Here is a 27,309-nt window from a genome sequence, read left to right as displayed (position 1 = left end):
ATATTGCTATTATCTATATTTTAGCTATAAGAAAGCCAGACTCAGAGAGGTTAAGTGGCTCGCCTAAGATAACACAGCCAGAAATAGCATAGTCCCCTGAACCCAGGTCTTCTGTTCTCAAATCCCCCCTAGTTACCAGTTGGCAGATTGATCTAAAGTGATGGGTCATGTTAGAAGGGACACTTTTTTTTTTCAACTGGATCTCTAGCAGTTTCCAGGAACAAAAGAGAATCTGAGGAGAACAGCAGCTCTCTACATAGAAGCCTTTGCTTATTCATCAATGTGTCAGATCATTTTTGCCAAGGACGCTCCTTCGCCCCCGCCTTTCCTTTCAAGGCGTTCTACTGGCAAACTGACCTTGCCGTGGTTTTAAAGCTGACATCGGCTGTCATCTCCCTCAAAGGGCGGCAGGTCCATCTCGGCTGTGGCTCCCCGCGTGAGATGCTATCTTTGCCACCTCTTCGTTTACTCTCTGAGAGCCCTTTCTTACTACTGTGGTTATTCTCTGGTAGACGCTGGAGATAACAGCTACTCGAGATAGTGCCAAAAAATGTATTTTCTTCCATTTCGTGATCACTAACCTTATCAATTAACATCTATTGCGTACTTGCTGAGGCATAATACCACAGTTTGGATTCTGTTCCATCCCAAGGACTGTAGCTCTGAAACAGATCATAGTAAGAAGGATATAAAACTGTAAACCGAGGAGGAAGTAAAGGTGCCGTGAATTCTGGGAACCAGCGTGAGGTGACAGCCCCAACTTCTAAGCAAGATGCCCCCTGGAAGAACTTGGCAGCCAACTCTAGCATGGCCAGCTCTGATCCTTCTGATCCTACCTGGCAAAACTCCAGAAAACTTGATCAGCTCTGTCATTTGGGATTGTCTGGGAAGGGCTAGATTGATCCCATTTGTTGTCCCAGAGAGGAGGCAGTACAGCACATCAGGAAAGTAAGTGATGCCTAGTTTCCTACTGGAGGGAGCATCGCGTCTTCTATATCCAGGGAGAGGGATCTGTAGTGGTCCTCCACTCTCTCCCTGCTTTCTCTGAGACCGCACGCAAGTCTGTCGTTCTTGGTTGTTTCTCCAGCACTGTGCCGTCCTGGAGAAAAGGATGGCATTCATCATCTCCCTGGGAGGCTTGGGTGAGAAGTCAGGCGGGATGGAGGGATGGGAAAAGGACCCCGACTTCTGCAGAAAGGATGAGCCCCTCTCATCCAAGCAGCCTGTGCAAGGGAACCAACCTTTGCACAACACCCATTCACCGAATTGCAGGTTCCAATGTAGATGGAAATTAAAAATTTTAGATTTCTAATTATTTCATTTCTTGCTCTTCATCTGAAAATTATTTAGTTTTCTGTTTTAGCTGGGATTCATATTTTAACCCTCAGGTTATATCTCTACTTCTCCCTAACACAACTGGCAACAACTGAATTTAGTTGGAGAATATGATTACAAATATTGTGAATTTAAAGAGCCCCAGAGGTATCATTGCCCATGTTGCCAGGTATCAAAGGCCCCTGATTTTAAAACAGCAAACCCAGACAGTTCAGTTCAACTCAGTATATAGGTAGTAAGTCTGTATTATGTTCTGGGCAATAAATACACATTAAATTCCTACTGTGTTCTGAGGACTGAGCTAGGCTCACGAAGATGAGTAACTTACGTCCCTGAGGATCTCACACTCTTTCAGTGTAACAGAGTGGGTTATATAATTGATGACGCACGAGGCCATGATGGAGAACACTGAACTCGGCCTTTGGGTCTGGGGAGGCTTCCTGGAGTTGAGCTGGGTCCTGAGAGGCGAGTAGGTCAGTAAAGAAGGATGAAAAGGGCACTTCACACACCGAGAATAACAGGAGCTAGACAAGACACGGAGACAAGACGAGATGGAGAAATAACACACGAGGGCACAAAGTGCAGATGGGAGATGGGGGGCGTGGCTGCGTCCCAACAGAATTTTATTTACAAAAGCAGGCGGATTTGGCCCATGGGCAGCAGTTTGCCAACCCCTGGTTTAAAATGAAGCGGAGAAACAAATGCAAAACAAGGAACAGATGTTAATATACAAGGAAGATAGAAGAAGGTCTGACGTATCTTTAATAAGAATTCCTGAAAGAAAGTGGAAAGACAATGGGGCAGGAGCAACATTCGAAGACATGACTGAGAATTTTCCAGAACTGATGAGAGATATTGATTTGCTGCTTGACAAAGCCAAATAAATCCCAGGTAGAATAAATAAAAAGAAAATCACATCTGGATACCCACCATGGAACTGAAGATCAAAGACAAAAAAAAATCTACAATTCAGGCAACAAAGACGCATAGACATTGCACACCTCCAGGAACTCCCGATTACATAAACCAGAACATGAAAGGGGCCCCTGGAGTTGTGCAAGGTGGAAGTCCTGATAAATCTCATAGTTGATTTCTTAACAGCAATAAAGGATGCCAAAAAGTAGCGGGTGGTGAAAACCTGTTTTGAGGTATGAGAGCATCAGGGACGATGCTGAATGGGTGATTGGGGGCTGATCCAGGATTGGGGGTGGTGGGGAGCATGAGGTTTGTATAATTTAGGGAACTGACTATAAAAAAACAGTGTAAAATTACAAATGGAAAATGAAGTGCAAGGTCTTGGATGAAGCCTGTTCAAATGAGAGACCCTAAAGTTTAAGCTCCCTTAGCTTCATGGTAAATGCACCTCTGTAGGTGCAAGATGCTCTTCCTTTCCAGTGTCCCAGCTCTCCTTCCTCCGGCACCATTCTTCCCCCAATGCTGGCAAGAGAATGCCACGCTCATCCTGGGCGTGGCTGTGCAAAGCTGACCCAGTGCTCCTCTATTGCCCCATCCTTCTTCAGAGATCTTCTGAGCCAGACCAGAGAAGACTCTTAATCCTGGGACTCCATCACATCACAGGGGCCTGTAAGCCGGAGGGATTCAGAAGTTCTGAACAAATGTATAAAGTGTTAGTAAATGCACATGTATATTTCCAGTAGGTTTGTGCATGCCTATGTTCCTCATTCGATCTATTCTGATTCTTTCCCTATTTCTGCATTCTCCCTGCCTTCTGTCCTCATCCAGGCCCTCATCACTTCATAGCATCCAGATTTGTCTTACCACCGTAATTCTACATTATGCACTGCCACCAAAACTTATTGTCCATAAACCTAGTCTCTGCGATAGTTTTTCTCAACCATCAGCCAAGGGATATGGTCAGGGTGCAAAGCAGTAACTCTCGACCCCTGTAAATTTCTCCCTCTGGTTCAAAAGCTGGGGCATTTCTCTTGTTTCTCCATTGCCTATAGCTGCCCAGGCCAGCACTGCACTGGGACACCTGAAGAATATGGGTGCTTTCCAGAGAAGCCACACTTGCTTTGCTGTTGCTGCGGCTACCACCACTGCTTCCAGGCAAGCCACCCCTCAGTGAGGCCCCCAGTGGGGGCTGCAAGGAGACCCAAGCCTGTACCACAGGAAGGCCCAGGAGGCCCACCCTATACTATCTAGTTCAGAACTGCCTGGAGGGTGCACCCCGGTCACCCACTGTCAAGAAGAAATCTGCCCTGTACAGCCCAAAGAGCTGTCCTTTGCCAGCCCTAGTTCTAGCACTTTTGCTGCACCGCCTTCCTTTCCTTCTCACACACAGCTGTGGGGCAATGTGGGCTGCCAGGGCCAGGGGGAGCAGGCGCCCCTGCCTCCTGTTTTCTCCTAAGGTCATTCTCCCCACTCCAGCCCTCTCACCGAGGAATCCAATGCCTTCTCTTTTTCTAGAGACCGAGGACTCTCCTTATGAACTGGTCTGCATGGGCTCCCTCCAGCCCAAGGGGCAGCTTCTGCAAGATCCTCCAGATACTCTGCACATTTGAAAGAGAAATCCCCCCTAATTGGTTAATGCCACTCATCAGTTGTAGAGGATCTTTATTCAAGAACCTGCAAGCTTTCCTTATTTTCAAAAATGAGCTCCTCCAACTAACTTTGAAGACCCCCTACTCTGACTGTACCCCAGCTCCAGGACACTCTGCCTCCCAGAACCCCCTAGATGGAACTGGCCACTCACCAGTCCCGCTGAGTCCTCTCTCTTCTCAAGCCCCTCTCTCCTTCCCAGACTGCCTATGTGTCTCCACCTTCTCTCCTCTAAGCCAAACCCTTTGTATCCATCTCAAGGCCTCTTTGTTCCTCAGAGGTCCGCTAACCACTCTGGCCACCTTGACCTTGCTTTTACTCTTGGAGCATTTCTAGTCCCTATTGTAAAATATGTTGCTTTGCAACTGTGGTTCTGAACCCTGACTGGGGTATTTTTTTTAAATATACATCCTTTAGCCCCTACCACTGAAAATCCTTATTCTGGAAGCTTCTGGAGCTTTTGAAAGCTCCATGGGTGATGCTGATATGCAGCCAAGGATGAGAAATGCTGCTTTAGAAACATGCTATCTTGTGATTTTATGTAATTGCTTTTTAAGTCTAAGCCTTGTTTCCTCAAATAGACTGTAAATTGATTGAATATGGGAGCCATAGCTATAATTTTTCTGTACCCTCCACATAGTCTTGTCTACCAGGCATAAGTAGGTGCTCAGTGACAAGTAATGATGGATTGATTGATCTAGCGTGATGGTGGATAGATGACAAGCCCTCAGACAGGAAGGAGGGAACCTGAGATCCGTTCCTGACTCTGTAACTAGCAAGCCACTATCCTCTCTGGATTTCTGCTTCCTCGTTTGTAAAATGAGGCTGATAATTAGGTTTTCAAACTCCTGGGAGCTCAGAGGAAATGGTAGAAGCTCTTGAGTTATTTTCAATATTTCAAAAAGTCACTGAGAGTTAAACATTTTATATCAATTTTCAGATTAATACTCTATCAAAAAATACATTAATGAATGGTGGTGAGAAAAAATAATAAAAGGAATCTTTAGTTGTGAAAAAGGCTTAAAAGTACTTTGATAATTATAGGTTTCTATGATTCCGTCTGCTCAGTAGTTATGATCCAGGTTCCCTGGGAAAGAGAGCAAAAGAGAGTCAGGTGAGGAATTTGGAGTCAGACTAACTTGGGTTCAAATCCCAAACCCACGATCTACCAGCTGTGCTAACTTGAGCAAGTTCTTATCCTCTCTAAGCCCATTCCTTCATCTGAAAAACAGACATATGGATAAGCAGCTATTCCACAGAGCTGTTATAAGGATAAGTCAGTCGAGACATGGGAAGCCTTTAATGCATCACCTAGCACATAGCAGGTATTCAGTGTTAATATGAGTATGCCTGGTGTATTAGTCTGCTCAGGCTGCCATAAAAGGTACCACACACTGGGTGGCTTAAACAACAGACATTTATTTGCTCCAGTTCTGGAAGCTGGAAGTCTAAGATCAAGGTTCCAGCAAATTCGGTTCCTGGTGAGAGTTGTCTTCCTGGCTTGTAGATAGCTGTCTTCTTTCCGTTTGCTCACATGGCCTTTCCTCTGTGTGTATACAGAGAGAGAGAGAGAAAGCAAGCTCTCTGGTGTCTCTTCTTAGAAGGACACCAAGCCTATTGGATCAGGGCCCATCCACATGACCTCATTTAACCTTAATTATTTCCTTAGGGGCCCTATCTCCAAATATAGCCAGACTCGGGGTTAGGGCTTCTACCCTATGAATTTATAGCGGGGACACATTCAGTCTATAACAGCTGGGATGAGAGAGACACTCAGAGCTAATGCCAAGGAGAGAAAGGATAGTCACAGTCACAAGAAATATTTCACTCAAGAAATGGTCTGTCTCCTAGGCTGGGGAGGTTTATAACAGTTTGGGAATAACTCTTCAGCTCCAGAACACAGGGCCAACGTGTCTTACATTAGTCACTGTGGTGTAGCCTGCATTGTGGGACATGGACGGGGGGCGGGCAGCAGGGACCACAGCCATTCCCAGGGCCAGGCTTCTCCCAGCTCTGCACACATTTACGTCACATGGAATATGGAGTAAAATGTTAATTCCCAAGCCGACCTGCCAGAGATTCTGATTAGGTCAAGAAACTGCATTTATGCATTTTTAACAAACCCACAAAAATACTGCTCTAAGGAAATTATTCTAGAAGAAAAACTCAAAGTCCAATTGGAGAGGTGGAGAGCAAGCCAACTAAAATGCTTACACTGCTTTGATGCCTGCTGGGGTGGAAGCCCCCGTGTCTGTGATCAGCAGTTCAGCTACAAGAGGCAGACAGAGCAGGAGCGGCGGGGAAGGCCGGGAGGGCCAGCTGGGCATGGATATGGGCACACAGCAGGGGTAAGGGACAACAGGAGGGATGACACGTGGGTGACTGCCTTCAGAAGAAGCCAGCCCTCGAGAGCCTGAGGTTGTGGAATGCCTGGGTGTCCATGGACTTCCGTGGAAGCCTGGGGGTCCTGGACACCTGTACCGAAGATTCAGGGAACATAAATCAGTGAGAGAGAACCCCCAGTTTTTGTTTTCTTCCAGGTAGCTGTGTTCACTTCTCAACTAACTTTTATTTTTGTTACCATCAACCCAAGTAGAGGCACTTACTGATTGTCATATGATGTCCCAGGTATTGAGGGTGCTAATGATGATGATGGTGGTGACGGTGGGTCCCAGCATTCCTACTGTGCCAATCAGTATCTAGACCTAAAAAGGGGCAACATGACCCAGGGAGAGGAAGCCTCCATTTTCATAAAGACACAATTTCCTTGGACTACTTTTCATTATTTTTCTTGTCAATCTGTTGTTAAACTAACGTCTCCTTTGATGATCGAATGCCATGATCACAGGCAAGATAAATGTTTGATGGTTTGGTTGACTGTCATATGCATGACACAAACCTGGTTTGCCTTTCCTAAAACTTATTTTCACAGTCATTGCGAGTGTAGGTAATACTGGAGAGAACTCTCAGCCCAGTACTTTACCCTCATTCCTAGCCATGAGGGTATCTAGATTTCCCATTTTCACTGTGGCGTGTACTTCTCTCAGCTATGCTTGGGAAGGAAATGTCCCTGCGTTGAAATTGGAGGAGAACCTTATGACTTCTGAACCTGTTCTCAACCTGTCCTTATCTGAAATTGGATCCAACTTAAGAATTTTAAATCTCAACAAAGAAAATCAGGGATAAGCATTACGAATTCTCCACCCAGAGTCCATTTTCATTTAAGCCTGCTAAAATGGAGCTATTATTAGTTAATGGCCAGATTTATCAGATGGACAGTGCTCTGGATTCTATAAATGAGAACAGAAATGTCAAGGAGGGTATTTGGTTGTGAGAATGTTCTTCCCATCCTCTTGTTTCCGCCTTGACTTAAACACACAGCCCTATTTCCACACCCTGTTACTCGCTCATTTTCACAGGAGGAAGAGGTGCTGATCTGCTCTCCGGAGCCTGAGTTTACTGGGTAGGGCCATCACATTGAAAAGTCCTGGGTGCCTGCCAGCACCATGTCTTATGCTTGCTGCAGCTGCCTGGAAGAGGCCCAGCCTTCAAGGGGCAGGCCTGGCTCTCCTTACCCTCTTCTTGCTCTTCCAGCTCCATGTGGGAATCAGGACAGTCAAGACCTTCCTTTAGGAAGAAGCTTTTTGGCGTGTTCAGCCTTGAGCATAAGTCACGTGCTCCAATTCAATTTAACCAAAGACATCCTGCACACAGCTGGCGGGGCGGCAATGTTGTGACTAGGAGATTGCTCAGATGCTAATAAATCTGGTTATTATTCCCCCCCTTAGCTACTGATCTTTGTATATATAATTATCTCAGAGGGGTCAATCAGGATTTAACACCGAATTCTCTACCTTGAATCTTATCAGAATTCTCTTACAGTAGCTGGATATTTACTAAAAGTCACTTCATGACTCTTCATGCAGTTCTTTCCTCTATGCTCTGAGTAAAATCCACACTCTATATTATAAAAACTCTAAAGTATTTCCTGCCACTTTAGATTTAGGGTTGCAAAGGCAGACTATAAGAAGTGGCCCATCTTCACTTAAGAACCCCACCTATAACTGGATGCATCATTTCCAAATGACTTGTGGAAACTTTGGTTTTAGCTTGTGGTGAGACTGTAAGAACCTGGTGCATTTCAAAGACTTCATTTAGGAGTTCATCATTCTTTTTTTTTTTCTAAAGATTGGCACCTGAGCTAACAACTGTTGCCAACCTTTTTTTTTTTTTTTCTGCTTTATCTCTCGAAATCCCCCTGGTACATAGTTGTATATCTTAGTTGCAGGTTCTTCTAGTTGTGGCATGTGGGGCACCAACTCAATGTGGCCTGACGAGCAGTGCCATGTCCGCGCCCAGAATTCGAACCAGCGAAACCCTGGGCCGCCGCAGCTGAATGCGCAAACTTAACCACTCAGCCAGGGGCCGGCCCCAGGAGTTCATCATTCTTGCCAACTTAGAAATGAGGTCATCTACCCCACCTTCAGGAAGTTTCCAAAGCATTATGGTCTTAGAGGTGATCTTGTCTCCATTCCATCCAACTCAGGACTTCCTCCTACTGTATCCCTGAGAGCTGGGAATCAGCATCCACACAAACTTGCATCCTAGGGGTACACAAGGGACCTCAACGTGATCTGTAAAGTTACGTTTCCTAAAAGAAAATAAGTATGAGGGAAATATAGCAAAATTTGAAACTTTGAAAAGATTATCTGGTGGGAACATGGTTACAGTAGTCCCCTCCTCTCCATGGGGGATTTGCTCCAAGACCTCCAGTGGATTCCTGAAACCTCAGATATCACCAAATCCTATAAATACTATGTTTTTCCCTGTACATACATACCTATGATAAAGTTTAATTTATAAATTGGGCACATTAAGAGATTAACAACAATAACTGATAATAAAATAGAACAATTATAACAATATACTATAATAAAAGTTACTGTAGATCTTAGCAACCTCAACATACAATTTTTTTCTTTCCTTATTAAGTTGAGAACCTTTGACTTTTACTTAAAGGAAGCACTTTACGGATTCTCTTTGGCATATCCGAATTGCCAGCATCACTACTTCTGTGCCTTGGGGTCATTATTAAGTAAAATAAAGGTTATTTGAACACAAGCACTGCAAGACCTTGACATTCGATCTGATACTAAGACGGCTACTAAGTGACTAATAGGCAGGTGGCATATACAGCATGGATATGCTGAACAAAGGGATGATCCACATTCCGTGTGGGATAGAGCAGGATGGCAGGATATTCCATCATGATACTCAGAACAGGGCGCAATTTAAAACTTACTAATTATTGCTGGAATTTTCTGTTTAATATTTTCATACCACAGTTGACCATGGCTAACTGAAACCACCAAAGGGGAAACCAGGGATGAGGGGTACTACTGTCCAGTCACACGTTGCTTAACAATGGGGATACGTTCTGAGAAATTTGTCATTAGGCAATTTTGTCATTGTGCAAACATCATAGAGTGTACTTACACAAACCTAAATGGGATAGCCTAATACACACCTAGGCTTTATGGTACTAATCTTATGGGACCACCATCATATATGTGGCCCATCGTTGATCCAAACATTATGAAGAGCATGATTGTATTTGATAGCTGAAATATTTGAGATATACATATTTGATATAATATTTCATGAATGCCTGAAATATTTCATGATGAGAAAAAAGATTTTAGTTGCTGATTATAAAAATAAAATGTAAAATGAAACCAATATTCCTATTAATTACTTTAAATTGCAACCCTGTAGGCACATATGGAAATTGTGTTCAACACCCGTGCCCCCAAACTAAGGAGATTCTGTAGTTTCTCATTATTTACCCTAGGAGTATCACAGAATCTTTAGAGTCAGAATGGCCCTCCCTCCTAGTATACATCTCCTGCTTTAGTTCCCTCTTTCTTCTATCTAGCAGTTTCTCTCCAGTTATAAGCCTTTGCTTATTTGAAAATCAATAATTCAGTCATTCCTCTTCTTTCTTTTCTTTCTCTGTATCTATCTGCCTGATACAGATTCTGTTAATCATGATTATTTACAGGGTCTTTAAAAATCACTCTTGGAGGAGTTACGTCAGCATCATGACAGAATGAGCTCTCCTCTTAGACTCTCCCAACTAAGATACAGTGAAAAGGACATTCATAAACCAACAGAGTACACTCACACAACACAGAAGATGTCTGAGAGACCCACGCAGACACATGTCTGAAGCTGGAGGTGCTGGACCCCCCTGAGGAAGTGGAAAGAGGTAAGGGGATCTCCTCTCCCTCCTGAACAGCAATGACCTAGGGCACAGGACATGCCCATCCCTGAGAAAAGAGTGGGGAGGGGCAGCTCTCCACAGGAACACCTTTGCTCTCCAAGTTCCCTCAGAGCCCATGGGAAAGCCCCACAAAGAGGTGGCTAAGCTATTGTGGGGGTGTCTTCATCAAGCCAGCACCCCAGGAGAGCAGATAGCAAGAGTGGAGCAAGAATGCCCCTGGGATAGGGCAGGCAAAAGAAAGCGCCTCTCCCCCACCCAGCACGCCAGCTCAGCCAGTCAGCCAGAGCACCCCAACATATGTTAGAAAAGCAGCAGCTGTGAGCAGTCTAGCCAGCAATATAGAAATGGAGCAGAAAGCTTGTTCAAAGAAATAATAGCTGAGAGCTTCCCAAACATGGGGAAGGAGCTGGAAATAAAAGTAAAAGAAGCTAATATAGCTATTAATTACATCAATGTAAAAAGACCTTCTCCAAGGCATATAGTAGTAAAACTGGCAAAAGTCAATGACAAAGCAAAAATATTAATGGCAGCAAGGCAAAGGAAGACAACTGACAAAGGATCCCCTATCAGGCTTTCAGTGGATTTCTCAGCAGAAACCTTACAGGCTAGGAGACAGTGGAATGATATATTCAAAATTCTGAAAGACAAAAACTTTCAGCCAAGAGGCTGGCCTCATGGTGTAGGGTTAAGTTCACACGCTGCACTTCAGCCTCCTGGGATTCGCAGGTTCGGAACTGAGGTTCCACACACTGCTTGTCAAGCCAAGTTGTGGTGGCCTCCTACATGCAAAATAGAGGAAGACTGGCACAGATGTTATCTCAGTGACAATCTTCTTCAAGCAAAAAGAGGAAGATTGGCAACACATGTTAGCTCAGGGCCAATCTTCCTCACACACACGCAAAAAAACTTTCAGCCAAGAATGCTCTATCCAGTGAAAATATCCTTCAGATATGATGGAGAAATAAAAACTTTCCCAGATAAACAAAAGCTGAGGGAGTTCATCACATCAAATGCCACCCCTCAAGAATTGATCAAGAAGGCCCTCATATCTGAAAACAAAAAGAAAGTGTTTACAAAGCCTTGAGCAAGGAGATAAATAGGCAAAGTCAGAAAATAGCAGCTCTTTATCAGAATAGATCAACAAACACTTAATTATAACATTAAAGATAAAGGGAAGGAAAACATCAAAAATAAATATAATCTTGGGATTTTAACCACAAACCCACAACACAAGATGGAATAAGTTGTGACAACGACAACTTAGAAGGGGAAGAGGAATGGGATGGAATCAGCTTAGACTGAGGAAATAAGAGGCAATCAAAAAATGGACTATCTCATCTATGAGATTTTTTTTATACAAACCTCATGGTAACCACTAAACAAATAATCAGAACAGAGACACAAATGATAAATAAAGAGAAAATTGAGAAAACCATCATAGAGAAACACCAAACTGAATTGCTAGTCTGAAATACATAGGACAAGAAACAAGGGAAATACACAACAACCAGAAAACAAGTGATAAAACGGCAGCATTAAGCCTTCATATATCAGTAATCACTGTAAATGTAAATAGATTGAGTTTTCCAATCAAAGGACACAGAGTGTCAGGATGGATTGAAAAATAAGACCCAACAATATGTTGCCTCCAGGAAACACATCTCAGTTCTAAAGACAAACACACGCTCAGAGTGAAGGGATGGAAGACAATACTCCAAGCTAATAGCAAACAAAAGAAAACAAGAGTGGCCATACTTATATCAGACAAAGTAGACTTCAAGATAAAACAGGCAATGAGAGACAAAGAGGGGCAGTATATAATGATAAAAGGCACACTTCACCAAGAAGGCATAACACTTATAAATATATATGCACCCCACACAGGAGCACCAAAGTACATAAAGCAACTGTTAGCAAACCTAAAAGGAGATATTAACAACACCACAATAGTAGTAGGGGACCTTAACACCCGACTTACATCAATGGATAGATCAAGACAGAAAGTCAACAAGAAAATAGTGGATTTAAACAAAAATCTAGACCAGATGGACTTAATAGATATATATATAGAACATTCCATCCAAAAACAGCAGAATACACATTCTTCTCAAGTGCATGTGGAACATTCTCAAAGATAGACTATATGTTGAGAAACGAGCCAAGCCTCAAAAAATTTAAGAACATTGAAATCATATTAAGCATCTTTCCCAACCATAATGCTTGAAACTAGAAATTAACTACAAGAAAAAAGCTGAGAAAGTGACAAATATGCGGTGACTAAACAACATGCTACTGAGCAACCAATGGATCATTGAAGAAATTAAAGGAGAAATCAAAAAATATCTGGAGACAAATGAAAATGAAAATACACCATACCAACTCACATGGGATGCAGCAAAAGTGGTCCCAAGAGGGAAATTCATAGCAATACAGGCCTACTGCAACAAACAAGAAAAATCTCAAATAAGCAATCTTAAACTTCACCTAACATATTTAGAAAAAGAAGAACACAGCCCAAAGCCAGAAGGAGGGAAATAATAAAAATTAGAGCAGAAATGAATGAAACTGAAACCAAAAAAAATAGTAGAAAGGATCAATGAAACAAAGAGCTGTTTCTTTGAGAAGATAGACAAAATTGACAAACCCTTAGCCAGACTCACTAAGAAAAAAAGAGAGAAGGCTCAAATAAATAAAATTAGAAATGAAAGAGGAGAAATTACAACATGTGTCACAGAAATACAAAGGATGATTAGAGAATACTATGAAAAGTATATGCCAACAAACCGGACAATCTAGAAGAAATGGTCAAATTCTCAGACTCATACAGCCTCCCAAAACAGAATCAACCAAGGATAAACAGAGAATCTGAATAGACCAATCACAAGTAAAGAGATTGGAACAATGATCAAAAACCTCCCAAAAAATAAAAGTCCAGGACCAGATGGCTTTTCCAGAGAATTCTACTAAACATTCAAAGAAGAGTTAATACCTATCCTTCTCAAACTATTCCAAAAAGTTGAAGAAGACAGAACACTTCAAACACATTTTATGAGAAAATCACCCTGATCCTAAAGCCAGACAAGGACAACACAAAGAAGGAAAATTACAGGTCAATATTGCTCATAAACATGGATGGAAAAATCCTCAACAAAAATATTGCAAACTGAATATAGCAGTGCATTGAAAAGATCATACACCATGATCAAGTGGCATTTATACCAGAGAAGCAGGGATGGTTCAACATCTGCAAATAAGTCAATGTGATACACCACATTAACAAAGTAAGGAATAAAAACCACATGATCATCTCAATAGATGCAGAGAAAGCATTTGACAAGATCCAACAGCCATTTATGAGAAAAACTCTCAATAAAATGGGTATAGAAGGAAAGTACCTCAACATAATAAAGGTCATAGATGACAAACCCACAGCCAACATCATACTTAATGGTAAAAAACTGAAAGCCATCTCTCTGAAAACAGGAATAAGACAAGGGTACCCACTCTCACCACTCTTATTCAACTTAGAACTAGAGGTTTTGGCCAGAGCAATTAGGCAAGAAAAAGAAATAGAAATCAAAACAGGCAATGAAGAAGTAAAACTTGCTGTTTGCAGACAACATGATTTTATATATAGAAAACCCTAAAGAATCCATCAGAAAGCTAATAGAAATAATCAACAACTGCAGCAAAGTTGCAGGATATGAAATCAACTTACAAAAATCAGTTGCCTTTCTACAGTCTAATAACAAACTAACAGAAAGAGAACTCAAGAATACAATCCCATTTACAATCTCAACAGAAAGAATAAAATATCTAGAATAAATGTAACCAAGGAGGTGAAAGACCTATACAGTGAAAACTACAAGACATTATTGAAAGAAACCCATGATGACATAAAGAAATGGAAAGATATTCCATGCGCATGGATTGAAAGAATAAATATAGTTAAAATGTCCACACTACCTGAAGTAATCTAAATATTCGATGCAATCCCAATCAGAATCCCAATAACATTCATCACGGAAATAGAACAAAGAATCCTAAAATTCATATGGGGCAACAAAAGACCCCAAATAGCTAAAGCAATCCTGAGAAAAAAGAACAAAGCTTGAGACATCACAATTCCTGACTTCAAAATATACTTTGTAGCATACAGTAATCAAAACAGCATGGTACTGGCACAAAAATAGACACACAGATCAATGGAACAGAATTGAAAGCCCAGAAATAAAACCACACATCTATGGACAACTAATTTTCAACAAAGGCATTAAGAACACACAACGGAGAAAGGAAAGTCTCTTCAATAAATGGTGTTGGGAAAACTGGACAGCCACATGCAAAAGAATGAAAGTAGATCATTATCTTTCGCCATACACAATTCAAATAGGTCAAAGACTTGAAGGTAAGACCTGAAACCATAAAACTCCCAGAATAAAATATAAACAGTACACTCTGTGACATAAGCCTTAAGAGGATCTTTTTGAATACCATGTCTACTCTGGCAAGGAAAACAAAAGAAAAAATTAAGAAGTGGGACTTCATCAGACTAAAAAGCTTTGGAAGGCAAAGGAAACCAGGAACAAAACAAAAAGACAACCCACCAACTGGGAGAAAATATTTGCAAATCGTATATCTGACAAGGGGTTAATCTTCAAAATATATAAAGAACTCACACAACTCAACAACAAAAAAACAAACAACCTGATCAAAAAATGGGCAGAGGATATGAACAAACATTTTTCCAAAGAAGATATATGGAAGGAAAATAGGCACATGAAAAGATGTTCAACATCACTAAACATCAGGGAAATGCCAATCAAAACTACACTAAGATACTACCTTACACCTGTTAGAATGGCTATAAGCACCAAGACAAAAAATAACAAATGTTGGAGAGGATGTGGAGAAAAGGGAACCTACACACACTGCTGGTGGGAGTGCAAACTGGTGCAGCCACTATGGAAAACAGTATGGAGATTCCTCAAAAAATTAAAATAGAAATACTATACAACCTGGCTATCCCACTACTGGGTATTTATCCAAAGAACTTGAAATCAACAATTCAAAGAGACTTATGCACCCCTATGTTCGTTGCAGCATTATTCACAATAGCCAACATATGGAAGCAACCCAAGTGCCCATCGACTGATGACTGGGTAAAGAAAATATGGTATGTGTATATATATATATATATATATATATACACAATGGAATACTACTCAGCCATAAAAAAGACAAAATTGTCCCTTTTCACAACAACATGGATGGACCTTGAGGGTATTATGTTAAGCGAAATAAACCAGACAGAAAGAGATACAAACACTGATTTCACTCATATGTGGAAGATAAACTAACACATGGACAAAAAGAATCATTTAATGGTTACCAGAGGGGAAGGGGATTTGGGGGTGAGCATAAGGGGTAAAGGGACTACTTATATGGTGACTGACAAATAATAATGCACAACTGAAATTTCACAGCGTTATAAACTATTATGACCTCAATCAAATCAAATAAATAAAAAAGAAATAAATATTTTTTAAAAATCACTCTTGTTTATCCCTTTTCCCTAAGAGATCCTCTTCTAAACTAGTCCAGATAGATGGCAATCTCTGCTTTCTGAAAGGCCTTCAACCAAAATAATCCCCTTCTACTGAGAGTAACATGCCAGGAATTAACAATTCTCAGTGCCAAGAAATCCCTTATATTCTTCTTGCTCTAGTTAAAGCTCCTGTCCTCTCATAGTCTGGGGACAGGGAATATCTGAGCATTGTTCTCTGTAAAAGTTACCCGTCACAGACTGTATATATTCTTATTTGAAAATGGTTAGATTAGCCTCAAAGTATTACTCTCTGTAAGACAGAGAGTCCACCGCAGATCCAGCTAAAAGAGGACAGTCAAATAGAATGTGTGAGCATATTCATTATTTTAATATTAGAAATGATTCTGGGGTTTATAAACAGCCCTGTGGTCCTTTTTTCCCTCATGTTCCCGTCCCAGCTTCCCCACCAACCAAACCATCATTCCAGCGCCTGCCTACTCTGCTGAATGTTTGGGTTATCAGGCTTAATTGTTGGTTTCATATGAAACCCACCACCCACCCTACTATCAATTTAGCCAAGTGAGTTGCTTTGTTTTCTTGGAGAACTGAAAGTGGGTCTTATTCACCTCTATGTGCGCAAGCCCTGTGCCAGGTGAAGGGTAGATTTTCCATATATCTTCATTGATTGAAAAAAATGAATGAAAAGATCAATGAATCAGAAACCACTATATTGATCAGAAATGCCTAAATAACACCACTGGATTGTGTTCAACCCAACCAGATAATAACTATTTTACAGCCACTACTGAGCTCTTCACACTCAGCTTGTTGCTTTACCTACAATATGTCGTTCAGTTTACAATCCTCATATAAGCTAGCTTGAGTTAAGAGAGAGGATTAGGAAAGGATAAAAGAATGACTATAATGTCCTTATCCTTTAGTGTTGCCCTCGTCTTGCCCTCCCTGGCTTTTAATCACTTGGGTCCCGCAGATTTGTGTGGTCCTCACGCGCAGTATTCAATGCCTCAAGACTGAGGAAGTCACCCAACTGACCTTGCGCGGAAGCAGCTCCTCCTCCATCTCATTGTCCTGGACCAAGGCACGTGTATTCTGGTTCCCATGTGCCATCTGCTGGTCTCCCGAGTCACTGCTTCCAAAGTGCCTCAGGACTGCCATGTTGTGGCTGGAAAGGAGGAGCCCTTTCACAGCAAAAGCACACAGTGACCCAGGAGCCTAGTCTGGGACGTGAATTAGTTCATTCTTACTACTTGTTAGTAGCGGAAACGAGGAAACAGGCATTGGGTAAAGAGGTCTCTTCCCAAAGCTAGAATCTGTTTAGGAATTCTTAGTCCTTCTCAAAGCATTCTTTAACCATGCAACGCCCCAAACATCCACAAAATGAAGCTTACAGGAAAGAAAGCAAGAAAAATCTCTGTACTTATCATAAACACAAGTATGGGTCGGATAAAGTGAAAAAGGGGTATTTGGGTAAACCGACGCTATTCTCTCTAGAGTATAATAAAGAGAGGAGGGAGGGAGGAACGAAAGGACAGAAGGAGAGAAAAACATGCATTCATCAAAAAATATTGCTTACTATACATTTGATTATACCGAAAGACTCTCTGGCTGAAAACTTTCGGGATTTTTCTTTACTTGAGCCAGGCTTTCTGGAATTTTATATGAAAACAATAAACCATAAAAATAATTGAGTACCAGCTTATTAAAAATTAGATGCAATCACCAAGGTATAAGTTGGCTACCTGCAGAGACAGTGGTATCGACTCAGTGGCAATAATTCTAGGCTCGTAGCTATGATCCAATGGGCTTCTTTGGAGGTTTCCTGACTGTGCATTATGACCTTGGCTAGTTTGGGTTTCTGTGCTAACAGTCTGCATGAATGATTGTGCACAGAGTATTCTCATATCTCCTCCCATATATTCTTCATCTAGATTACTCTTAGGAACATTTCTAAATTTCCAGAAACATTTCTGTCTTAAGAGATATTTATTTCTTGCACACTGAGATATCTGCCAAACATTACTTTGATGTAAAATAATTTCCCTCCTGAATATCTCCCTCTGCTCTCTTCTCCTGAGCCACAGGCTCAAAGGTTTGTATGTAGAAGCCATGTCAAAGAGTGATTAAAGGGTACTTTTCATTTCCTCCTCAAAGGCCAGAAAAACTACTTTCTCCATAGTTCAGACAATGCTTTCTCACCCTCCTCCTGCCTGAGCCCCAGCCAAATTCTGCCTGCTGAACAACAGGTATGAGCAAAGTCTAAAACCCCAGGCCCAGGCAGATGCCTCGTAAGTACTGTAGTTAAAAATTTGAATAGGAAATAAGGATTTCAGCTTTTTCTTCATACTATACTTGGCCTCTGGGTTATCCCGAGGGCTAGCCATTTTCTTCTGTATCTCAGTTTCTCTGTTTTTTAAATAGGGACACCAATATTGGAATTGGAATGTTGATTATATTACATAATGATGGTTAATATTTGCTGAGTGGTGACCATATGCTAGGTGCTATGCTGAGCACTAACAATGGGTTATCTCACTTAGTTCTCATCAAACCATATGAGATACTCTTACTATCCCCATGTTACAGGTGAGGATAGAGGAACTACGGTGGATTAAAACACCTTGTTCATTGTTTCTTCAACATCCATTCCTGCAACATAAATAAACACCTACCGTGCACCAGCCAATAAGCTGGATTCTGGTAGCACAGAACCAAATAGAGTGGGGACGCCAGCAAGAGAGCGAGAAATCTCTGGGTGGGGGAGGGAGATAGAGAAAGTCTCAAGATGAGTGCCTTCTTACAGGGAGTCCTCAGAAGGGAAGAAAATGAACCAGAGAATTCTAGTGACCAAAAGGGGCCTTTAAGAACATCTACCTCAATTTTCCATTTTGAGATGAGGACTCTGAAACCCAGGATCGGGGGCGCTGACCTGACAGAGCGCACACATCCTCATTAATGGCAAGATGGGGCCTGTGTCAGGGAGTAGTCAGGAGAAGGTACAAGCTGGATGTGTAGTCATGAACCTGAAGTGAATGATAGGTAACCCTCTCACTATTTCTGCATAAACTCGGATCTCAAAGGCTTTTAAACACACAGTGAAAGGATTTCCCCTACCTACTTTGAGTCCTGCTTGAATTCTGATTGAATTACTGACTGAATTCCCTTCTAGTGAGCAGACTTTTCTATCTTCAAACCCAGAGTACTACCTGGGGGTCATCTGAGTGCCTTAGGATGTCATGCCCTGCTTGTCAAGGTTTGGGGAAGTCTGGGGGACACTCACCTGTGGTCTGGTGTGGGCAGCTTGGTGGTCAGGCCATGGCAGGAGGGAACTAATGCCCACCGTGCCTCTTCTGGGTGCCAAACAACTCTAGATGCTTTCTATTTGTGACCGCATTTTTGACAGAAAATGCCTAGGCAAGGTGTTTCTTGTGAGCCTTCATTCAAGGCTCTGAGGAGTGGCATGACTTGTGCAAAGGACCCAGTGGGCAGTGTAGGCACTGGGAATCAGATCTGCTGGACCTCAGAGCCTGGCATTATTTCCTACCCAACCTGCCTCTCTCTCTACCCAGGCCATGCAGTTCCCAAATGATTCCCCCAAAAATGCTAAATTTATGAGCAGAAATGGATTGACTATAATATATTCCCACTCCAGGGAAAATAACTCCAACTGCACGTCTTAATGACAGTGCCTCCGCAGTGTCATCTCTGTCCCTGAGGACAACATGACACCCACAGTAGATGACATTTCAGGACACCTATTTTTTGCAAGATGCTGAGCTGAGCACTCTATACACAAGATCTCATTTCGTCTTATTATTCTCCCTGTTTTGTACATGGCTCAGTAACTTACCGAGAGCCCTAGGTGAAAACAAATCATTCCACTCCAGAATTCAAATGTAAGGGCTATATTCGTGACCACTGTTCCTCACTGCCTCTCCACAAAGAAAAGCCATCAGTGGGTCCTGTTATCTGAAAAATGCCACCGTGAGGCATCCAACCTCAATATCTTGTGGATTTTTCTAATTCTAATTTCCAGGGCCTGTGTCAGTTACCCGTGTGGATGGTAATAGCCTGATGCACTGGTATGAAGAAAACAGGTTCCCCAAGCCCTCAGCAATCCTGAGGGCTGTGATGAACTCTAGATAAATGAAGGTCGCTTGAGCATTTTGAAATGGAACATATGAACTTGTTTGGGTTTATAATCAGAAGAAAGAAAGCACAGGCTTTAGGAAGGCCCACTTTTCCCTAACTCCTTCTCATGACAATGTGCCATCATCAACTCTTAAAGGAAAGGGTACAGATGCTGGAGTTCAAGCCCTGGCTCTGCCGCTGGCCAGCTGAGTGACCTGTGCTGGGTAACTTCATCTGCCTGAGCCTCCACTTCTTCCTGAGCACAGTGTGCCTGGGATGTTCCTACCAGAGGGGTGGGAGGACGCATCAAGATTATCCATGTGGAATGCCTGGCACCTACGAAAGGATCAAATACATGTTCATTAAAAAATGAAATGACAGTATGTTTTCAGGGCTGTCAGGGACTCTTTGATCACCAGGCTGTAAGCATCTCCCCCAGGGTTGCCTCCAGATCCTACACAGGCACTGCATCCCTGTTTGCTGCCAGGGCAGGTGGCTTTTCCTAGCACCTCAAGAGAGAACATTTGGGATGAGGGAAACAAACCCTGGAAGCCTACTGAGAGCTGACTTTCTCCAGCACCCGCTTTGCTTCCCCTAGAAATCTTGCTTCTGAGTAAGAAAACTCACTTCTCAACCCTCAGTCAGGTGGTGTGTGGGGGAGGGAGAGGTTAGGAGCGGAAAAAGCAACAGCCCTGGTCTCAGGGTTGACGGCTTCAAGTCCCACAGGGCTTCAACTGCCTGCAGATTTATAGGCCCATAACAGAGGGAAACTGCCTCCTGGCTGAGTCCAGCGCTGCCACAGGGCCCAAGGGGCTCCTGGCTGATGCTGTTTGTGAACCTCTTTATCTCTCTAACGCCATGTTCCCTAAATCTGCGGTATTAGAATGATGAGAAAGGGCGGAGGAGGGTGATTCATGCCTGGTTACACTAACAATGAAATTCATCGAAATCAAATTTCTCCCAAGCATGCCAACAACATCCTGGCTAGTGCCTGCCTCAGCTCTAGGGCTGGGCTTGTTTGGTTCCTATAATAATTTTTCTTCTTAATATCATTATTTTTATTCTTTTCACCTAATGTTTTTATAATGCGCTTACTGTGGAGATTGCTCTGTGCCTGCCAGCTCTCTGGGGATGGGGCAGGGTCAGGCTTGTTAACCCCAAAAGCTGTTGTTTTGCACATCCTTCCAACCACCGGAAGGAGGCGGAGTCCCTACCCTCTGCCCTTCCGCCACCCCATCTGACAGGGAACCAAACACTAAACACGGAATCACTGGCTTGCTCAACCCCACACTGAACAAAACTCCACCATTCATTCATGAATCCAACCAACCCTCTCCCTCGCTCACCCACCTTCCGTTTTCCCAACTAAATATCACTGGTTGCTTCGATCATTCTTTGCATGTCATGGCTGCTAGCTCCATCTTCCACAATCCCACCCTGGAAAGTCATCCCCTCACCTATTTGCCAATATTCCTCTTAAAATGTGACACTGAGAAAGGCTGAATAAATGGTATCGCATCCGTATCATGGAATATTAAGCATTATTACTTTTTTAATTACATTATTTTATTTATTTATTTATTAGTGAGGAAGATCGTCGCTGAGCTTACATCTGTTGCCAATCTTCCTCCACTCCGTATGTGGGATGCCACCACAGCATGGCTTGATGAGCCATGTGTTGGTCCACACCCAGGATGGAACCACAAACCCTGGGCCACTGGAGTGCAGCGTACAAACCTAACCACTACACCACCAGGCTGACCCCTCAGTATTATTTTTTAATACCATAGATCTATACATATCAACTTGGAGAGGTGTCAGTGATGCATCTTTAAGTGAAGAAAGAAAGTTGGAGAGTCATGGGTTTTGCAGAATCCACTTTATAAAAATCAAAGAATGCCGATGAAAATCTTATACGCATGCATATTTGTTTTGGTGTTTGTATCAACATGAATAACAGCGTGGAAGGATGCACCCCAGGCTGTTAACTTGGGTTACCTGGTTTAGGGAATGTTGGAAGGAAAAAATATCGGTCTTTTAAATGCACCTAATAATATTTCATTAGCTGCAGTTAACCCTTGTCAATCTGGTCACTTTTGAAGAGGAATTTGAGAAAAGAATTTTCAATTAATCAATAAGTAACATATGTTTTGATTTTTGTTTTGAATGTGACAGACGCTCCGAGTCCTGCAGATGTGGTTGGACCCGTGCAGGGCTCATTCGGATGGACGCTTACTGTGCTTCTATTCCTACAGCCTAGCTTGCATCACCTTTATGCTTAACTCAAGTGGGCCTGGAGCAGCCACAGTCCACTAAAGGCCCTTAGTTGTTTTTGTTAGAACTGCTACAAAGATAGGTCTCTTCCTTCCATCCGATAGACTTTTGAAGCACTTTTTTTTTATGCCAAGTGCAAGACCTTAACTTTCTTCTTATTAAATTTTTCATGTTGGTTTTGGCTTTTTGTTCCACTTGTCAAGATCTTTTAAAAATCTGATCTTCTTGTCTAGCCTATTAGCCTTCCTGCCCAGCTTCATGCCAACTGCAAACTTAATCAGCAGGCCTTTTACGTCTTGATCCAAGTCCCTGATAAAAATGTTCAGCAGGACAGAGCCAAGGACACGTTCTCGTACTTGCCCATTTTAGACAAATAAATACAAATACTTTTATTTGTCTTTTGATGAGTTCCTTTCATTGTGTGCAAGGCTGCTAATAAACAAAGAGGTTTGTATTGGGCAAATCAATAACCACCACCATTATCTGACTTAGTGATGATCACAATAAACACTGATCACAATCCAACTTGAGCCAATCTCGAAGCACAGCAGTGTTAGTCAGAGGGATAGAACATATGGCTCTGTCCACATCTGCTCTGAGGCATCCAGATGGAAGTAGGAGGTGGGCTGGGGGGCGGGGTGAGCAGACAGTTGGGTAGGGGTGAGGGAAGAGGGAGCAGGCAGGTGAAGGCAGACAGGGGAGGGCTTCAGGGACGCAGGCTCCCAAATCAATCTCCACAATCGTGTGGTTAATGTGCAAGCAGCACGCAACAGCTGCTGATGGCTCCCATCCGTGACAGTACAACTGTATGACAAATACTTCCCGTCATACTTAGAGAGCCGTGTCTTCTGCTTTTTGGTTAATGGCCCTTTGATGCACCTACTCAAATCACTTCTTCACAGGCCTTACGCATCTTTGTCACAAATGTGTGGCAATGTTTTTCTTCTCCATGTGGCTGTTTCCTCGGTGCTGTAACCGAGCAAATGGCCCCTGCTGCCCTTCTCCTCTCCCAACACTCCTCCACAGCCTTTCAGAAGCTGCCACACTCCTGACTAGTACATCTCCTTATATAAAGGGACAAACACTCGCCTAAGGGACAAAAGATGCAAATTCAAGCACAGTCCTCACTGACAGTTTGTAACACAGCTTGAAACAACCTGTAACCCTCTTCATGCCTCAATTCCACCAACTGAAGAATGAATATCATGACTGCAGCATTTTTCTAAGATTAAATGAGATAGCATGTGGCAAAGAGGTAGACGCTAAATAAATATTAGCTGCATCTGAGTCTGTAACCTGCAGAAGACACGGGCATGACTTACTGCAGAATGCTGGCTTCTGTTATTTGCAAACACGGGTAGGGCTAGCAAGTGAGTTCTGCAATTCTCACGGTTTTCTCATTACTCTTCTTGGCCTCCTGAGTGTGTGTTGAGAACTTTCTGCAGGATTCTCACAGTTGCACTGATTCCTTCATTCACCCAACACCTGCTGACTGTCAACTCAGTACAAACACTGGACCAGCCTTCAGGTATGCAAAGATGACTGAAGCAACATCCCGGCATTCAAGTAATTCAGAGTCTAGTGCCCATGACCCAAAGTAAGAAATACTCCTAGAAGACCCAGTTCTCACACACACACAGCAGCAGCGAAAGTCCATACACCAGACCCTTATTAAATGCAGTATGCTTGATATCTTCTGTTCTATTTCATGTTTAAAATTGATGTCGCCACCTGCAAATGGGATATTGACACACAGTTTTAAGAACTCCACTGTGAGGTTCAATAGATGTGCAAATTTCTGTTATCAACATTTACTAGACTACTATGGGGATGCCAAGCAAGGGGCTCCCAGGCCTGCATGGGGAAGTGAGAATACCTAACACTTCAGCTTGAAGGATACACGCACAGGACATTGGGTGTTCCTGGAAGAGGGACTATCCTGGGCAAATGCTGGATGAACGAAAGCGTGGGTGCTCAGGGAACTGCAAGGAGTTTCCAATGGGTAGAGCACAGGAAACTTTGGTGAAAACAGGGGAAATATAAGGTTTTAGAGATAGATAAATTTTGAAAAATAAGCAAAGGTTAAGGGACCAATGATTGAATACTCAAAGGAAAATATTTTTATTGCCAAGCAGGAAACCCAATCCAACATAGAGTCTAGGTGATGAGATTTCAGGGGAAGAAGAAAGAGCATACGTTTTTTAAAGCCAATAGACTACAAAATGTTCATATCCCATATCTAAAAAACAAAGCCTCTTGAGTATTGCTGATTGGTTAGCAGCATCTGGACATGTCAATTTGCTAGGCGCTGGGCTGAGCAGAGGTGTTTTCTGCTGTGTACTACATTACCCGCCTTGAGGTTCTTCAGCAGAAGTCACGTCTGTACCACTGACAGCAGGCTTGGCAGCCTGGTCAAGTTTATCATAAAGAGCTTTGTGACCTGCTAGAGAGTTTGGTCGTTAATCTGGCCACAGAGGCTGTTGAAAGACCTAAAGCAAGAGAGTGCCTAAAAATTGGTAGAGGCATCGATATTGCTGTAGAGTAGTAGAGAGGTTAGAAGGAAGGATTGACTGAGGAAGGCCAACCAGATAAGCAGCTAATGTTCATGAGATAGTGGTGGGGGCCTGAAATAGAACAGGGCTGATGAGGATCAAAGGGAGGAGATAGATTAGGAAATACAAACTTGGGGAATCAACATGAGCCAGGGGCTGATTTGTTGTAGGTGGTGAGAGAGGGAAAATCCCAGGATGATGCATTAAGTTACTAATTTGGGTGGCTGGGAGTATTGTGCAGCTAGTTTGGGAAGGAACAGGAAGATCGGGACAGTACAAAGACACTCCAAGGGACCCAGATTGGTGTTCTATGAATTACCATGGCCAGAGAATGAATTATCTCCCACCTGCAAGGCCCATATACCCAGGAATTGTAGAGCTACCCTCCCTTCCTGGACCACCTAAGGAGCCATTGACAGGGTCAGAGCCAGGAGGAAAGGGAGGCATCTGCCTGCTGGTGTGCTTGGAAAGAAGGCTATCTCTGCTGTCCAGAGAGCAATCCCTTCTCCTGTAGACACCAGATGCAGTAGGGATTCTTGGAGCTCCCAAGCAGCTCCTCCCTCTAGTTGGGCATAGAGCTGGATGATAGGACGATATAGGAGAGAAGCAGAAAGAAACGTTTGTCAGCTCTGCCTCCAGAAACACTCATTGTCAGTCTCTGTCTGGATTCATAGGAGAGACCCAAGTGTGCACTACCTAGAGGCTGTGTCAGCTTCTCCCCAGACCCAAGGTTTAAAGGATGACATCTGTAGTGGGTTGAATTGTGTTTCCCAAAAGGATACGCCAAGTCCTAACCCCCCGTACCTGTAAATGAAACCTTATTGAAAATAGGATCTTTGTAGGATGTAATTAAGTTAAGGAGAGAGACATCATCTTGGATTTAGGCGGGCCCTAAATCCAGTGGCTAGCATACTTATAAGAGAAAGAAAAGGGAGATCTGAGACGTGGAGACACAGAGACGCAGAGAGAAGACAGCCACGAGAAGACAGAGGCAGAGACTGGAGTGATACATTTACAAGCCAAGATGTGTCCTGGCAGCCACCAGATGCTGGGAGAGAGGCATGGAACAGCTTCTCTCTCTGAGCCTCAAGAGGGACCCAAACCTGCCTACACCTTGATTTTCGACTTCTCACCACCAGAACTGTAAAAGAAAAAACTTCTGTTGTTTGAAGCCGCCATGTTGGTGGTAATTTGTTATAGCAGCCTTAGGAAAATGAGACAATCTTCCAGGTAGTGCTTTCAGGACACCTGGGTAAAGGCCGCCAGTGACCATCTCAGAAATGATTGACTCTCCGGGAGACTGCCTCTTCTGTCCACTCCCTTTCTCCTGGCGTAGACACACCTCCACAATCTGAGTCTCTGTTTTCCACCTTCTTCTTGCTCTTTTCCCATACCAGCCACTTTTCTTCCCAGCTCGGATGCTATTCTGAGCTCAGGGTAACAGCCAATTAAGCAGGTCTTTACTGAAGTCCCGTGGAGTACTGATGCTAAAGGTATCCTGCAGGTCCCAAGTGCGACAAGGAACAGAAAAATCACGATTTTCTTAGGCATTTGGTAAGAAGTTGAGTGAGCCTTCCCAGCTCGCATTCTTCCATTCCCATCGTCACCATTGGGCTCCCAGAGGTAAAACGCTTATTATCAGTCTTAAACTTTTACCTGCTTGATCTGCAGTCCAGCTGCCACCCCAATTTTCCCTTCTTTGGAAAGATCTCCTGGGAAGAAGACCATGACTCAAAGCCTCTTATATCTTAAGTCTTTGATTTGCACTATCGGCATTCCAGTTCCTTCCTGGGCAATAATTCTTAGATGTCCAAAAACATCAAAAAACAGCTTCCCCTCAGGAAAAGAGACCTCAGCTCTGTTCTAAGGCTTGCCCTGAGCCTCTAGATCGGGGGGGTTGCCAGAATCTTAAGAAGTCAGACCATTCTCCTTTCCACTTGAAAACCTGATACTACACAAAGAGCAAATATTTCCCCAGGTTGCCCCAGTTCATTAACTGACCCTGAGAGTGTGATATTGGAGTTGCAAATTTTGGTGAGCACTGGAATTAAAATGTATCTTCCTTCCCGGAAATTCAAAAAATGAATGAAAGGACTTAGCCAAATCCCCATGTGGCCCTGGCCTAGTCATTTAACCCCTGCCTGGCCCAGTTTGCTTATTCATGCCTTAAATGGATATTGTGAAAAGACATCTTATGAATGAATTAATTAATGATGGAAAGGGGCTTTAAAAGCACTATGCAAATGATAAGCATTATTGTACGGCCCGTGGGAATTTGCAACAAAGTAGGGAGCCAAACTCCAAATTGAGGATTATAACCAAGAAGCAAATGTAAGCACTTAGGAATGCGAAAGAACTATTAATATTGGTTACTATGATGTATTTGTTTTTTATAACCCAGATCGAGAGGTGAGAAACTGTTAAAATGTGGATTCCGTTTTCAAACCCATGCAAGCCCAGATGCTCTCTAAGGGTTACACTTCAGCAGACGCCTGCGCATTAAAACAAAATCAAAAGATCGAAGCAAACCAGAGCTGAAGAAGAAGCAGGTGCTGTCAGCATAGGCGAGAGCACCAACAATTCATGGTGCCCACGTGAGTCATATG

Source organism: Equus asinus, chromosome 24 (genome assembly GCF_041296235.1).
Source record: "Equus asinus isolate D_3611 breed Donkey chromosome 24, EquAss-T2T_v2, whole genome shotgun sequence".
In the NCBI taxonomy this organism is placed as follows: domain Eukaryota; kingdom Metazoa; phylum Chordata; class Mammalia; order Perissodactyla; family Equidae; genus Equus; species Equus asinus.
This window is presented reverse-complemented; position numbering follows the sequence as displayed.